The 16747-nt window shown below is 55.1% G+C and overlaps 1 pseudogene; it reads right to left on the bottom strand.

Annotated features, from left to right (window-relative positions):
- Positions 1-395: 395 nt before the first annotated feature.
- LOC117067600 lies at positions 396-12342 on the bottom strand (annotated as a pseudogene).
- Between the last annotated feature and the right edge of the window lie 4405 nt (positions 12343-16747).

The raw sequence follows: 16747 nt of genomic DNA, 5'->3' as shown, positions 1-16747 counted from the left end.
GCACCAATGTTAAATTTCTTATTCTGTTTTTATAAGAGACAAAGTCTCTCACTCTGTCACTTAGGCTGGAGTGCAGTGCTCACTGCTTCCTGGAACTCAATTGCTCAAGTGATCTTCCCACCTCAGCCTCCTGAATAGGAGGGACTATAGGCACACGCCACCATGCCTGACTAATTTCTTTTACTTTTTTGTAGAGAAAGGGTCTACTTATGTTTCCCAGGCTGGTCTCAAACTCCTGGGCTCAAATGAACCTGAACCTCCCGCCTCGAACTCTCAAATTGCTGGGATTACAGGCATGAGCCACCACACCCAGCCTAAATTTCTTACGTGCCATGGTACTGCAAAACGTCCTTATTGAGGGCAGCTGGATGGAAGGTGTATGTGTAAAATCATTTCAACAGTAACATTTATTTTACAAATGAAGGTGGTTATCCTTCCATGAGTGTAAAGTACAAAGGCAGGCTCATGGTGTTGTCAGAAGTCAGAACACTGGTTTTGGGGCTGGGGTTGCTGGGAGGGGCTGGCCATGGTTGGCTTTGTGATCTGGGGGCTGGTGTGTTCCATCTCTGAATGTCTTTTGAGCTATGCACTTACCGGGGATGTAAGTCATATCTTAATACATTTTCATAAGTTTAACAAAAAATAAAACGAGGATGGGAAACTTGTTTGGGACTTCGGGTGCTTATCCAGCCATGAGCCCTGGCCCAGATGCTGCTAGAAGCCTGGAGGGAACTGAGAACATTCAAAGTACAGGTGGCAGAGCCAAGGCCCTGAGGTTGGAGCACTGCTGCTTGTCCCTAGCTGTGAATGGGGGGTCCTGCTCGGAGGCAGTGCTGTGTGCACTGCAGGGCCCACGAGTCCCTGTCCACATTGTGGCTCAGTGCAGTGAAAGCCAATCTCAACCCCTCTGCGGTGTGGTCAGCCTGCCAGCAGGTGGCCAGCAGATCCTCCTGGGAAGTTGTGCCATCCCAGGGACTAGGTGTGAGTCTCTCATCCACAAATGTGGTGCTCAGCAGTGGTGTCAGCCTGGTGAGCCTTGGTAAGGGCATGTGCAGGATGCTGAGCCTCTTCCATCCCCATGCCGGTCTCAAGGCCACCTGCTCTGTGGGCCCATCCAGCAAGTGTGGTGGCTTGGAAAGAAGCTGGCTCCATCCACAGGGCATACTGTTTTGCTCAACTCAGGACCAATGTCATCCTCCATAGTAATTCTCTTTGGTGGGAGTACTGGGAACATGAATAACAGATACCTTCAGAGTCTGAGCTGCTGAGGCCAGGGCTGCAGGGTGCCCTCCTGTCAGGAAAGCCTGCACTGGCAGCTGGAAAGCCTGCACTGGCAGCTGGAAAGCCTGCACTGGCAGCTGGAAGGCACCTGGTGGTGGCGCCTGCAGTGGCTGCAAGGACTTGCCCGGCTTCTGTGAGGTGAATTGTGACAGTGGCAGAGCTCTGCAGCGCCAGGGTCCCCTGCATGGCCATACTGACTGCAGCTGGGAGCCCACCACACCCCTGGTGCCCTTCTCTTCCCAGGGCTGGGGTCTAGGCCAGGCCCCTCTTGGCTTGGGAACTGTGCCCTGGGAGGGGGACACAGGCCCAAAGGTTGGGACAGAGGTCCCAGGGCGTGCTGCTGGTTGGCTGGGGCTGCCATGCTCACCTCTCTGTCTCTTGTGGCCTTGATGGGACCGGCCTCCCCATTGAATGGGATTTTCCAAGGTGTCTAGGGCTGCAGGGCAGCTGGCAGGGTGCCACCCTGGCTCCTTCCAGATGTGCCAGTCACTGGTCACCGAGGGAGCCAGATGCAGGTGCCCATGTTGCAGTGGGGTTATCTCCCGACCTCCCTCTTAGTCCTGATGGGCCTGGGCTGGGCCCAGTGTCAGGGTCCCCCGGGCTTCCTGGGCTAGGCCTGTCCCATGGTCCCGTGGCTGCCCAGGACATATTCAGAAGGGACATGGACCCAGCAGCTCTGTTTGAAATCCTCATGGGGGAACCAAGGGTCCCCCACATCCAGGTCCGTCGGGAGCTGGGGCATCAAGTTCCACTCCAGGAATCTCCAGGAACGCCGAAGTCCTCCCTGAGCCAGGGCCAGGATGGGCATGTCCTGACCCCTGGGTGCCCCCAGAGAGTGGTCTGCTGCCCTGGGCTCCCCAGAAGCCCCCTCATGTTCCTGGGCCTTGGCCTCATGGACAGCCCCACTAGGAGAGGGTGTGGGACGAGGTAGGGAAGCTGACCAAATGGGCTGCTGGAACCGGGCTGGTGGACCTGGAGGGGCCTGCCTGTCCCCCTTGCAGAGGGTCGTCCTGCCACGTGAAGCCCGCACAGGCCTGGGTGCTGAGGACCCTTGCTCGGGTTTGGCTGAAAGGAAAACAGACGTGATCAGTGTCTCTAATGAGACCATACAGGCCTTTCCCGGCTGGGCCCTACCTGCCTGGGTCTCTGGAGTCCTCGCGGTCTCTGTGGGGCCCCCGGGGCCTGACACTGAGGACACGCCTGTAGTCTGCTGATACCAGAGGAAGGGGTGTGTGCCGCTTGGTGTGGGAAAGCTGTCAGGGCATGGCAGGTGGCTCCTGGGACTGCCCCCAGGGTTCAGCCTGGTTGGGGGCTTCCTGCTACACAACCTTGTCCCAGGGCTGTTGGGCCTGTGATATGGCCCCCAGTCAGAACTCAGGTGAGAGGGGCCTTGGCTGTCACCCAGCCCCCTTGCCACCTTATGTGGGGACCTGTCTCCTCAGTGGGTGACTGGGCCTGGACGTGGGTCACCCTCTGCCCTCCTGGGCTGCCTCGTCCTGGGCTGACCATTCCCACACCTGGTTGAACTCTTGGCTCTGGCTCTGGGCCCAGGGTCCCACCTGTGCCCTCTCTCTGAATGCTCTGGGGGTCAGAGACACTTATTCCCTTGTCTCTCTGGCTCAAGGCTTGTTGTCCTGGCACCCGTGGAGGGGTCTGCAGGAGTAAGGGGCCTCTGCTGCTCTCTGAGGCTGTCAGCTCTTGCAGGGAGGGGCAGAGGCTCTCAGGAATGGGTCTGGCTCCTCTAGTGCCCTTGAGGGCCCTGTGAGGGGGAGAGCGGGCCCCCGTGGAAAGTGGGAAGGGGCTTGTTGGAGGGTCTTGCCCACATCCCCGTCCTGCGTGCACAGCATGTCCAGTACATATGCACTGAGTGCCTGCCCTGAGGACTGGTGGGCCTCCTGTACTTTCTTAGAGTCCAGGAGGAAGAGGAGGAAGAAAAGGTGAAGAGGAAAGCCCAGGTAGTAGGGTTGGGGGTCCTGGGCACTCCCCCAGTATTGACTGCCCCAGAGGGTGACTCAGGAGGGGACCTGGTACTGGAGCCCACCTGGGGGTAGCAGGTCCCCATCCTTCCTTGTTAGTTTCTTCATAGAGGCCCAAAGATGATTAAGAACAGTGTCATCATCCAGGGCCCAGGTATGGAAGAACTGGTCTTGAAAACGTGCCCGCAGGCCAGACCTGGACGTCTTCATGTGGCGTTCTAGAGACAAGGTGGGCATAAGGCCAGGAGAGTCCCCTGGGAAGGGTCAGAGCCCACACCCCATGGCCACTTCGGTCTCCCACTAGGCAGTGCCGGATCCTTTTGTGACCACCCCAAGGGTCCAGATGTGCACAGGAGGCTGTGGTTGCGGGGGCGGCCTGGGTAGGGAAGTGCTCACCACACTCCTGACTTTCATCTGGGTTGTGTGAGGGATGGGCTCGGTGTCACTGTGCCCTGCCCAGCCCACCTGGCCAGACCTCCCTCTGGGCCAGAACAGAGGATCATGAGGACAGTGTGAGGAAGTTGGCCTTGGGCTAGTTGGAGTTTGACCCCAGTGCTCCCTAGACCCCAATGGGCACATGTGGACTTACTCCTCTGAACCTTAAAGGCAGTGCTTGTTATCGGCATCAACCACTGTTCCCCTTCCAGCAAATACACGTCCCACAGGCGCAGGATGAGCCCGAGAAAGATCTGTGGGGAAAGTAGACTCGGGAGGACCTGGCTCTTCCAAGCCAGGGCTGGTGGCTCAAGCTGCGCATTGGGGCACAGTGACCAGAGTCAGTGACCTTCCCCATGAGGGTCACCCGACCCCTCCAGGAGGCTAGGTCAAACAAGGTCTTGCAGCTCCTTATGTGGGGCACTCATTTCAGTGGAGAGAGGGGCTTCCCCAGGGCTTGAGGCTCCCCTGAGCCCTCCCAAGTCGGGCCCGGTCTGTCCATGAGACTGGGCTTGAGCCCTGGCCTCTGCCCTGGGATGACCCCTCTTGGGCAGAGGGTCTTGCTTGTGTGTCCTGTGGGGATCCGCCTGAGCCTCCTGTGTGCTGGAGGTGAGCCGGACACCCGGGCTGGGGAAGCAGGGCACTGCAGGGCAAGGAGGGTCCCTGAGCCAGGGTCCCCCTGTGCCTCCTTACCCCAGTATTCAGCATTCAGAGAAGTCAGCTGAATGAGGAACACTGTGCGCACAGACCTTCCTTGTCCTGATGGGAGGAACAGAGGTGCTCAGGGCCCCCTGGGCTGCCCTAAAAGCCTCCCTCTTCCAGGGGCCTCTGAAGATCCTTCCCCAAGTGCAGAACACTGGGTGGTGTCCCGGGCTCCCCCCAACATCTTCACCTTCTGGCACTCACAGTGGACACAATGCCCTTAGCCCTGCTCTGCGGGAGCTGGGCCCCTATCCCTGTGCCTCTGTCTCCTCCAGGGCTGGAAAGCAAACCAACTCCTAGCCCATGGAGAACCCGATGTCCCAAGTCAGATCCTGGCTGGGACTCAGGCAGTCACCAGCCCCACGAGGGGCTCCAGCCCCGTTCCTCCAGCCCCACGGGATGCAGGGCCTCTGGGGAAGAGCCGAGGGGACCATAAACTCACCAGATGCCACATGGTCTTGGGTTGTGACGTGGGGACCACATGCTCCTGATGGTTTTGGAGCCCCTGGACTGTCCCGCCATCTGGGCTGTGGAATCCTGAGAAGCTCCCAGCCCATCATGAAATCAGAGCCTTCTCCCAAGATGTGGAGCCATCAGCTGGAAGAGATGGGCAGCCGCAGAGCCCCCCAAACCCCGAGGCCTCCCACCCTCCCATCTGGTGACCCTACCATGTGGCCTTGGCCCTGGAGAGAAGAGGTGGGAACATCCCCTGGAGCCTGGCTGGAGGTGCTCCTGGAGGCCTCCTGGGCTAGGGTGCCCATAGGGCAAGCCTGACTTTGAGGCCACAACAGAGGGCGGCCAGAACAGGGGGGGTGCTGGGCTTCGTGGTCATCTCCTGGAAGTGGCGTCGGGCCAGGGGACATGGGATGGGGAGATGCTGCCATCTGGGCTTGGTTGGCCCATTTGTGGGTACCAAGGGAAGCCGGAGTCTGGGCAGCTGGAGGGCAGGAGGACTCTCAGGGAGGGGAGAGTGAGCTGCACAGAATCAGAGCCGGAGGGCGTGGCTCCAGGACACAGAGGGCAGCCACAGGGAGGATGAGATGCCTTTTGCTGATGAGGATGAAAGGTGTCTGACTTGGGCTCTTGAGGTCAGCCCTGGGCTCCTGAGGGACCCTCAGCAGAGACATCCTAAAGGCTCCCAACAAGCTGGTGACACAAGGAAGGTGTCTTCACTGAAAGCTGAGATCACCTGGCCAGGGTGGCCATTTCCGGGTCTGACTGCATGACGCCCCGGGGGCAGCTGTCCACCTACCCTGCAGGGAGTGCCTCTCACTGGCCAGCAGCTGCACCAGTGTCCAGAATGCATCCTCCTCAGGCAGATAAAGGAGGAACAAGGCAGCGACGTGGCTCAGGTCCCTGCAGTAGCCCACCACCCGCAAGAGCCAGTCACTGTGGAAGGACATCACCTGGGAGGGCTGAAGTCACCTGGGAGGACTGAGGTCACCTGGGAGGACTCATGTCATCAGAGAGGGCAGAGGTGACTGGGGAGGCTTCCTCTGAAGAAGAGGCTTCCTCAGGATGCAAATTCATTTTATGACAAGAGCTATGTCCATCAGGCCTTTCAGCACCTTGTCCAAAATGTCTCCTGATAGCACTGTCCTGCGTGTGATACTGCCAAGCTCCTGGGCTTTGGGGCAGTCCCAGGAGGAGGGCATCATTTCTTGTTCCAAGAAGTGGTGGTCAGGCCCAGGTGACACCAGGAGTCCATGCCCGACTCCTTTGTGTCTCAGTGTGACCCCTTGAGACCACCCCCTTGCTTGGAGGTTTATGCCAGTGGTGAGCTGGAGTCCTACCTCCTATATCCTGGTGGGTCACAAATACTAACTTTAAAAGAAGCGACGGCACCCCCACCAGACATCCACACCCAGGAATATGGAAATATGGTCTGGGAGTATAGCCGTGAATATGGGAATATGGTCACTGCCGGGAATACTCACCGGGTTATACTCTGAATATGCCAGGAGGGTGTAGAATAGTTTCCGCTGCCTAAAAAACAGATAAAGGGGGCTTTTGTTTCTTTTGTGCAGATGTTAGTTTCACTTTGTCTACAAAGCCTAACAACAAATCCAATTTCAGGTTCAGGTGATTCACCAGATAAGCGGTGAGCTCTTCAAGGCCTTTGACTATTTAAGAAATGTTTCAGTAAAACCCACATCTGTGACATGCTAATAGTCCAATTGTACAGTAAGTTGACTGATCATTTTCCCTCTGATTTTTTTTTTTTTTTTTTTGGTTTGTACGCATGCCAGTTCAGTCTTTGCGTGTACAGTTCCTCCGTGGTTCTAAACCAATGTGCAGAGTCTCCTGGCCACCGCTCCAGCCTCTCCTGGAGCGACTCCTTCATCCTCCAAGTCTCCAGGGTGGCCCCTATGCACCCAGCCTCTCCCCAGTCCGTCAGCCCCTGGCCACTCAGACCGGTTCTCAGTCCCTATGGTTTGGCCTTTTCCAGAATGGTCGACGTTTGGAATCCTACAGTGGTAGCTTATTGGGTCTGGCTTCTTTCCCTTAGCAAAATGCATCTAGGATTCACCCATGTTCGTGCAGGCATCACTGGCTCATTCCCTTTTCTCACTAAGTCTTCTACTGTTGAAAGGAGGACCAGCCTTCCTCTCTGCATTCCCATGTTGAAGGTCATTCCCTAAGGCTCTGTGTATGAGTGATGATGAATCAAGCAGTGGATGTGGCATGAAGGTTTCCTGTGGATGTCAGTTTTCAAATCAGTGGGTTCAATATCTGTGACACTTTGGGGACGCTTGGTTCAAGTCCATTGAGCTTTGTGAGCCACTGCCCAACTGGCTACCAAAGTGGCTGTGCCATGTCATGTTCCCAGCAGACCTGGATGAGAGTTTCTGGGAACCTGAATTCCCTCAGCACTTGGTGCTGTCAGTGTTGCCTGGGGAGGCTCATGGGGCCTTCATCCTGCCACCCTCCCGTGGGTCCTGCCATGGGTCCCCGTGGGTCAGGGAGAGCACCTTTCACCATTGTGCATGATTTTCTTTGCTGCCTTCTGTCTCTGCAGGATTCCCCTGGGTTCTGGCCCCACACGTTCCAGCCTGGCCCAGGGCTTGGAACCTGGGAGGTGCTCCATCCATGGTGCCAGCTGTTCCCTGGGCCATGAGAGCCCTTGAGAGCTCTGTCATCCCTCATGGGTGACCCTGGATTCTGCTCCGGGGAAGTCCCCATCCCTCTGGTTCACTCCGTCTCTGCTGGGACACTGTGGCTCCCATAGGCTTACTTGGTTCCATATCGATCCCTGAAGAAGATGTGGTTTCTTAGTGTCCAGCTCACGTCCAGGTGAATCTGGTGGATGTGTTCAGAGGATCTCTTGCCCTTCTCCTTCATGACCTGTAGGGCAGGGCCAAGAGGAGTAGACAGTCTCAGAACAGATGGAAGACTCCCTGCCCCAAATGGCAGTCAGCCCACGGTCAGCACTTTTGGAAGGAAGGAAGAAAAGAAAGGTTTCCTTCTGCAGAAAGCTGCTTTTTGGCTTGTTTCTGAAGCTGGGGAGGTCTGTGGTTCCTATGTCACTGTCCGTGCTTAGGATGTGCATCTGACCACAGCACCCACTCCCCAAGCCTGGGCATGACATTCACTGCAGTTGGAGAACTGGGTCCTGACCCAGCCTGGCCTGTTTGTTGTGCTCTGCCTTAGTGTACCTTGTATTTTCGGGGGTTTTCGTCTCGACTTCCTGGATGTTCAGGAGGACTGACCACACTTGACCCCGGACGTTCATGGGAATGCCCTTATACACTCGATCAATCAGCTGTGGGCAGAAAGTGATCTGGTGTCACAGGCCACGGGGAGACCCCAGCCAGGACCAAAGCCTGAGGATCCTGGAAATCTTTGGTTCTGGACCCATGATTCCTCGGTAGAGGTGAAATCAAGCTGGGACAGGGTCTCCCTTCCCAGGATTGGAAGAGTAAATGGACACTCAGAGTCCTGAACTCTGAGCTGGACCTTTTCCTTCCTTCGGGTCACCAGGAGGCATCCATAGCCCTGAGCTAGCGGTGGCCCTAGCCCTAGATTCAGATTCCCTCTCAGCAAGGTGACACTTGCACAAACAGGCCTGTGGTCCTCTGGGTGAAGACAGTGTGCCACCCGCCCTCTGAGAGGCTGATGGTGCCAGGCCACAGCCATGGGTGCCTGTCCCTGTCTCTGTAGAGAGTGGTTCCAGGGACCTGTCCCTTCACACATTACTTTTTTGCTGTTCTGATATGTCTCCCATTCTCCCAGCATTTCCATCCACTTGTTCTTTCATCTCGTCTCCCACCGCATTTGCTGTCAAATGAGAAATGTTGGAGTTAGGGGAGCTGCCAGGCTTCCCAGAGCCGCCTGTGGATGCTGGATCTTGGGCTCTGGAGCCCTGGTGGGACCCAGCTGGAGGGAGCCAGGGAAGGACAGACCCTAAGGGCTGAGGGCCTTTGAGCACACGAGTGCCAGTGGGCTGGCTTTGGGACCCTGGGACGTGCCATCCTCAGGCCACAGACACACCAGTCTTAGGTCAGGTCCCAGCCTCTAGGTGGGGTCCTAACACAAGTGGGCAGCCACCCTCAAGCCACAACTGTGGTTCTCACTTTGGAATTTCATCAAACTGCCAGAGATACGGCAACCTGGGGTCAGGTCCAGCAGGGACAGCTGCCCCTGCCAGTGACAGCATGTTGCCCCCACCTGCTACTTCCCAGGTCCGCTGCTTCCTCTGCCTCACTGACCACTTGCCAAGTCCCCCTGTCCCTGGACCAGCACCCCCAGGGATCGGGCTCTTACCTTTGCCTCCCGGGCACTGACAGGGCAGTTCCGTCTCACTGTATTGCAGTTCAGGCAGAGCTGAGGACCTGCACAGGGCCTGGAGCCATCCTGGTCTGGGAGCCAACCCCCAGAAAGGACTGGCTCTGTCCCCATCCAGCTCAGGGTTCAGCCCAGGAGAAGGCGCAGGGAAGGGAGGACAAGGGCCTTCCTGTGCGGCTGACTCCCAGGAGGGTCCAGGACCTGGGAAAACAGGGAGTGCAGGGCCAGCCTGGCCGAGGCTAATGGGGGCCCCTGGTGTGGGGGGCGGTCAGGGTGTAAAATGGGGGCTACCCCTCCTGGACTGGAAGTAATGCTTTGTGCTTGAGCTGAGAAAGGTCAGCCCTGAGATGGGATGGGGTGACCGGGCCCTGACAGGAGTCCCTCCGGGAGTGACCATGTGATGTGGACCTGCCGGGGTCCAGGGAGCCTGGCCTGTGACCTGCCCACTGCACCCAGGATGCACCGAGGGCCCATCCCACCCGACACTCCCAAGGCCCTTGCAGGGTTTGACCTCCCGGCATCCACCTGCCTCTCCCTGCACCCAAGCCACACACACTGCGTTTCAGAAGTGGCATGGCTCATCAGCTCCCTCCCACCCTACCTTTCCCGGGATCCTCCGTCTTTCCATTCTATGATCCCTGAGGGATGGGCTTCAGCCTGGGCTCCTCTTACCTGGCCCCAGATCCCTTCCCAGCACCAGACCCAGGGTCATTAACCTCAAGATCTGCTGCCTCCCTGGCCTCACTGTGAGATACCCAGAAAGGGGCCCTGCCCATCTTCTCCCCCATTCCCCTAAGGCCACAGCCCCCACTGTCCCCATGCCGTTCCCCCTTCCTCTTGGGGACAGTGAGGGCTGTAACTCTAGGGAAATGGGGGAGAACAGGAGCAGGTGGGCTCTCAGAGACCAGAGACCTGCTGGACAATAGCCCCGAGGCTGGGCCAGGCATCCCCTCACCCTGTGGCCACAACCCTTGGATCTTACTGGGATTGTCTCCAAGTGGATAGGGCCAGACCCTCAGGCTGCCCCGCTCCTCTTGTGCTAACTGGGGAACAGAACTGCTGAGAGTCCAGGGGCCTGACCTAGCCCCCTCTCCATTCCCACCTGCTCCCTAGATTGGCCCCGCACCTCTGGCCTAACAGCAACCTGGGTCTGGACCTGCAGGGGAGCCAGGGAGGAGTTCTGACCCTGAAAATGAGGTTGGCCCAACCTGGTGAGACATGTCCTGCCTCAGAAAGTCCTTTCTAAAAGCAAACCCCTGAGCTGAGATAGGTGCTTTAGGGGCTGAGGGGAGCAGAGAGACTCACTGCAGAATCCTAAAGCGATCAGTGCTACAGGAATTCCAACAGGCTCAGGCCCCATGTCTGCTGGCAGCCCAGTTGGGCGTCCCTGCAACCCAGAGGGAGCCTTGGTGAGGGGTTCAAGGTAAAGGGTGAAAGGGCCTTTGGGCACTGGCCACTCGTCCCCACCCTGTGCTCCTAGGGAGCCCAGGACCCTTTGACCAGGGCGCACTGGAAGAGGTCTTCCTCCAAGGAGCAGACAGACTTGTACCTTCTCATACTTCATAATGATGTCCTCTCGCTCCTGCAAAGTATCTGTATCCTCTGCCATGTCCATCCTGTGAGACAAAATCGTCTAAATGTTACACTGTACGTGAGACCTTCGGAGAACACCTGAACCACTCCCACCCGGCTCCCAGATGCTGCCTGGCTGCATAACCCCCCATTCCACCACTGCCCTCAGGTGAAAAGGGGCCAGAGCTTTTACCCAGTGGCCCACACCTGCCCAGGTCTCTGCAGTCTCAAGCCCCAAGCAGGAGTGGGAATCTTCCCAAGGACTTGAGAACAGTGGGAACTGGACAGAGAATCCTGTTGTCCCCAAATGCCATGAAACGGGTACACACCTGCCCCAGCAGATTGAGTGGTGTCCACCCGCCAAGGCTGAAGGGCCCATGATGGGCTATTTTCCAGGGATGTGGAGGCAGACTGGGGACAGAGACCAGAGGTTTCTGTACAATTGACCTCCTGGGATGCTCAGGGCCACAGAGATGCCCAGTTTCCTATGGGGAACAAGATCTCTCCTGACTGCTCCGTTCTACCCCGCTCATCACTTGGGCTACCGTGGCCCTTCAGTCTAACCAGTGAGGCTGCTTTAGGAATAATGCCATCTGAGCAGGAGTGTGTTTGGTGTTGGGGATGAAAATGATCTACTGTCTCCAAAGCAGCCTCTGTGCTTGTGGAAACCATGGCTCTCGGGGAGGGACTGTGGACTCCACCATTCTGAGCTGTCCCTACAGGAGGGGGCTTCATTTTCCTGGGCCACTGAGGAAGAACAGTGGGTCCTTGGTCCTGGAGAATATCTAGATGGACTGACCCTCCTGGGAACACTCAGGGCAAAAGGAGAGTGAGGCCTCGAGAGGACCAGCCAGAACAAGACATACTCGGGGAGAATTCCCAGTGCCTGGACCCCTTTGAACAGAAGGGAAGATAGTCTCCCTCCAGTCTTCTCCAGGGCTCCTTCATTTTTCACAGCTACTCAAAGGCAGAAGGCTCCCCATCCCACTCCCGGACAAGGGACCGTATGTGCCCAGTGGGTCCCACAGGGACCATCAGGACCCAGCTTAGGCCACAGACGTGTTCTGAGGACCCTTCCCTCTACCTCACCCACAGTGGATCCATCCCAGTGGCTCTGCCAGGGCCAGGCTCTGCCCCATCAGGATCAGAAACCCTGGACAGATTTTGGATCTAGGGCAGGGGGGCCACAGGGTTCAGGCCTGAAGTCCAGCATGGCACAGGGCAGGGCCAAGAGCAAAACCCAGGGTCATGTCGGGATTCCCAGGCTGGTTACCGCCTCTCTGACCCCAGACGTCTCGCCTTTCTAATGGTTACATCTGGGAGCCACCATGAGGACGAAAGAGACAATTGTCTACATGGGCAGCGTAGAACAGACATCTGGTGAGTGCTCAGGGATGACCCTCCTTGGCAGGTGCCCAGAGGCCAGCACCACCCACACCATAGCCACTGTCCCCAAGTCAGCATGGAGGGAAGAGAGCAGGTCACACTCACCTGATTCTGATGAATCAGCTGGCCTGTGTTATGCCTCTCAGGGAGAAAACCTTTGAGTCCACAGAGCTGCTCCAGATACCACTGTGTGTGTGTAGCTGCTGTAGGACACAGAGGCAGGCCGGAGATCAGACGTGTGTTAAGCACCAGTAACATTCTGAGGTAAAGGCATGCGTCACAATGGGGCCTTGCCCAGGTCAGCAAGGCCCAGAGTCAGCATCCTCCACTGCCTGAGGCATCATCATGCTTGCGTGCCATGTGTTTGCGCACGTGTGTGCACACATGTATGTAGGTAAACACGTCTGTGCACGCATCTGTTGCTTCTCTGGCCAGGCCTGGCTGTCTCACTCATGTGTGCACCCCGTTCTTTGTCACTGTCACCCCTGGGGCTTAGGGCCAGCAATGAGAGCATCCATGGGTGCTCCCTGACCTCAGCCCTCCCCGCCCAGGGTGGTCCTGGGGTGCACATAGGGGTGGAGGGAAGTGACTGCTGCTGTTGAATCTCAGAATAAAAATGCTAATACTATTACCTAATGGTCTTTTTAGTATCTCTAATGGTCTTTTTAGTATCTCTAATGGTATCTCTTTTTTTATTTCTGATATTTTAACTGGGTATTTCTCTCCATGACCCTTGGTTATTCCAGCTAGAGGATCCTGTGGGGAAAGTGCCCGGCACATAGTAGGGGCTCACTCTTCTAGACATGTTATCTAAAATCCGGTTCATCTGTCTTTCCACCCAAGGCATCCTAGGGGATGCCAAATTCCAGGGGCCAGAAAGAGCTTGGGATAAAAAGACAATCAAGGGGAGAGTTTTCACCTGGGCTGAGCCTGCCTGTGCCATCCAAACCTGGAGCCTCAAGTCCTGAGCTAGGACATCCAGATGACCCAATGCAGGGCCCTCCTGATTGACACTTACTCCCTTGTACTCATTAGCAACCTCACCCATCCTACTTTCAAAGCATACTTGGCCCTCATATCTGAGAACTCTGCCTCTGTGGATTCAGCCAACAGCAGATGGAAAATATTCAGAAAAGAAATTGGATGATTGTGTCTCTACTGAACATGTGCAGACTTTGTTCTTGTCATCATTCCCTAAAGAATACAGTATCACAACCATTTACATAGCGTCTGTATTGTATTGTGTATCATAAGTAATCTAGAGATGGTCTAATGTATATGGGAGGATGTGCATAGGTTATATATAAACACTAGGCTGTGTTAGGCTGGCTGTGGTGGCTCACACCTGTAATCCCAGCACTTTGGGAGGCCGAGGCAGGCAGATCACCTGAGGTCAGTAGTTAGAGACCAGCCTGACCAACATGGAGAAACCCCGCCTCTACTAAAAATACGAAATTAGCTGGGTGTGGTGGCACATACCTGTAATCCCAGCTACTCGGGAGGCTGAGGCAGGAGAATTGCTTGAACCCAGGAGGCGAAGGTTGCAGTGAGCCGAGATTGCACCATTGCACTCCAGCCTGGGCAACAAGGGTGACACTCCATCTCAAAAAATAAAAACAAGAAATACTTGCCCATGTTATATCAGAGACTTGAGCATCCATGGATGTTGGCATCCCCCGGGACCCTAGAACTAATCCTCCATGGATACCAAGGGATGACTGTATAAACTTACTCAGGAAGGCTTCTCATTGGAGGAAGGGCCCAGTTCAGGACAGACAAGGATATCATCCCTGGACTACTGTCCATTCATCCATCCATTCATCCATTGCCCCACCGCCCCACCCCCTGCCCCAGGACTGTCCCAGTGACAGCCCTAGCAAGTGGAGACAAGAAAAAAGACCGACTCATGTTGTCCAGCTTTGAGGTCTTGGAAGAAGTTGCACCAGTATGAGGATAGGGGGTAAGTTTCCTCCAGGATCCACAGAGCATATCAGGCATCCTCTGGTTGAGGAAAGGAGCCTGGCCTCTCCAGCAGCCACACAGGCCTGCAGTAGGATGGGACTGGGACTGGCCATGTGGATCATTTGGGCCTAATGAGGGGGAAAGAAAGACTGGGAAGCAGCGGAGGAGCATCGGGGCAGCTGGTGGCCTTAGGAAGGCATTTCAGGGAAGGGGTCTGGATTAATTTGTTTTCACACTGCTATAAAGAAATACCTGAGACTGGGTAATTTACAAAGGAAAGAGACTTAATTGACTTGTAGTTCAGGAAACTTATAAACATGGCAGAAGGCAAAGGAGAAGCAGGCACCTTCTTCACAAGGCAGCAGGAGGGAGTGAGTGGAGAACAAGAAAGTGGCACACTTTGAAACCATCAGCTCTCCTGAGAACTCCCTCACTATCAGAGGAGCAGCATGGGGGAAACTGTCCCCAGATCCAATCCCCTCCCACCAGGTTCCTCCCTTGACCCACAAGGATTACAATTCCAGATGAGATTTGGGTGGGGACGTAGAGCCAAACCTATCATGGTCTCAGTCTGTCTTGCAGCTCCCCGGGGCTGAGGCTGAGTGCAGATCTGCTGGCCCTGCTCTACAGCACGTGGGGGCTCTGCCTGTGCGCCCCCATCTGCTGCTTCCTGGGGGTGGTGGCTGCTTCCTCAAGAGGAGGGTGAACCTGCTCTCCTGCCAGCATCCCGCTCCCCCAACCCCAGGGCCTTGTGGAGCCCTGGCCACGTCCTCCCAGGCTTGAGGGTATAAAACCAGGCTCCTTGCTCTTCTTGCTGCTTAGGTGACAAGCCCCCAGTCATCCCTAGGTCCGGCCACTGCCCCTGCTTCTAAATAAAGAGTGTTGGCCGGGTGCGGTGGCTCAAGCCTGTAATCCCAGCACTTTGGGAGGCCGAGACGGGCGGATCACGAGGTCAGGAGATCGAGACCATCCTGGCTAACACGGCGAAACCCCGTCTCTACTAAAAAAATACAAAAAACTAGCCGGGCGAGGTGGCAGGCACCTGTAGTCCCAGCCACTCGGGAGGGTGAGGCAGGAGAATGGCGTAAACCCGGGAGGCGGAGCTTGCAGTGAGCTGAGGTCCCGCCACTGCACTCCAGCCTGGGTGACAGAGCGAGACTCCGTCTCAAAAAAAAAAAAAAAAAAAGAGTGTTTTGCCAGATCTTCCTGGGAGAAGCTGGGGCATCATCCCTGTTACTGTTCTATCTTGCTAACGCCAGGTTAAGATATCTGGACAAGCAGGCAATAGAGTGATTCATTGCAATTTAACAAGTATTTGTGTTCCTCTTGTGTGCCACACAATTTGCTTAGGTACTGCAAGTGCAAAGATGAAACAGATATGTTTACTATTCTTATGGAGGCTCAGTCTAGTCACTGTTTTTTTAAAACAATAGAACATATCAGAGTGGGACACTGTAAGGGTAACAATGATTTAATGAAGTTATTTCACATACTGTGTGTGTTTATACATATAAAAAATGTTTCTTATTGCAAGTCTAGTTCCAAAAAGTTTGATAGCCATTACTCTAGTGCAGCAGTTTTCAACTGAGGTGATTTTGTCCTTCAGAGGACATTTGACAATCTCGGGAGATATTTTTGATTGTCACAGCTTGGAAGGTGCTACTGGCATCTAGTGGGTGGAGACTGAGTTGCTGCTAACCCTTCTACTATGCACAGGACAGTCTCCACAGCAAAGAATGATTCTGTCCAAAGTGTCATAGCGCTGCTGTTGAAAAACTGATTCCAATGGAGAGACAGGCACGTAAACACATGAAAGAGAACAGGGAAGGGAATTATAGGGCAGGTGGAAAGTGAGCTTGCTAGGGAGAGGGCAAGGTGGGGGAACCACAGTTACTGACTTGCCAGCTCTACTGGGCACTGTTCTGAATGGGGAAATAGTTTTATCATATGTATTTGTGCAAGGTATTATACGAAATCTTTAAAATGGAACTAGAAGGGGTAGGTATTATCCCAACCTATAAATGCACAAGTTGGGGTTTTGAGTGTTTAAGTAACATATCTGAGGTCACATAGAAAGTTGTGAGCTGCACTCATAGGTGGGAATTGAACAATGAGAACACTTGGACACAGGAAGGGGAACATCACACATGGGGACTGTCGTTGGGGTGTGGGGGAGCAGGGGTAGCATTAGGAGATATACCTAATGTAAATGACGAGTTAATGGGTGCAGCACACCAACATGGCACATGTATATATATGTAACAAACCAGTACCTTGTGCACATGTGCCCTAGAACTTAAAGTATAAGAAAGAAGGAAGGAAAGAAAGAGAGGAAGGAAGGAAGGAAGGAAGGAAGGAAGGAAGGAAGGAAGGAAGGAAGGAAGGAAGGAGGGAAGGGAGAGAAAGTTGTGAGCTGGAGCCTTGCATGGTGACTCATGGCTTGTAATCCCAGAACTTGGGGAGATGGAGAAAAGGATCGCTTGAGCCCAGTAGTGGGAAAAAAAGTGAGACTCTGTCACCAAAAATAAAGTTGTAAGCTGAGACTGATGTTACCATTACCCTCAAATATGTTTGTTTGGTCAAAGAATTTGGATGATCAATAGACAAGTTTTGTATCCCAGAGGAATAAGGAAATGAGAAAGTTGAAA

Source organism: Trachypithecus francoisi, unplaced genomic scaffold (assembly GCF_009764315.1).
Source record: "Trachypithecus francoisi isolate TF-2019V2 unplaced genomic scaffold, Tfra_2.0 Lachesis_group20, whole genome shotgun sequence".
In the NCBI taxonomy this organism is placed as follows: Eukaryota; Metazoa; Chordata; class Mammalia; order Primates; family Cercopithecidae; genus Trachypithecus; species Trachypithecus francoisi.
Note: the sequence above shows the minus strand (reverse complement) of the source record. Positions and strands in the feature narration are given on the sequence as shown.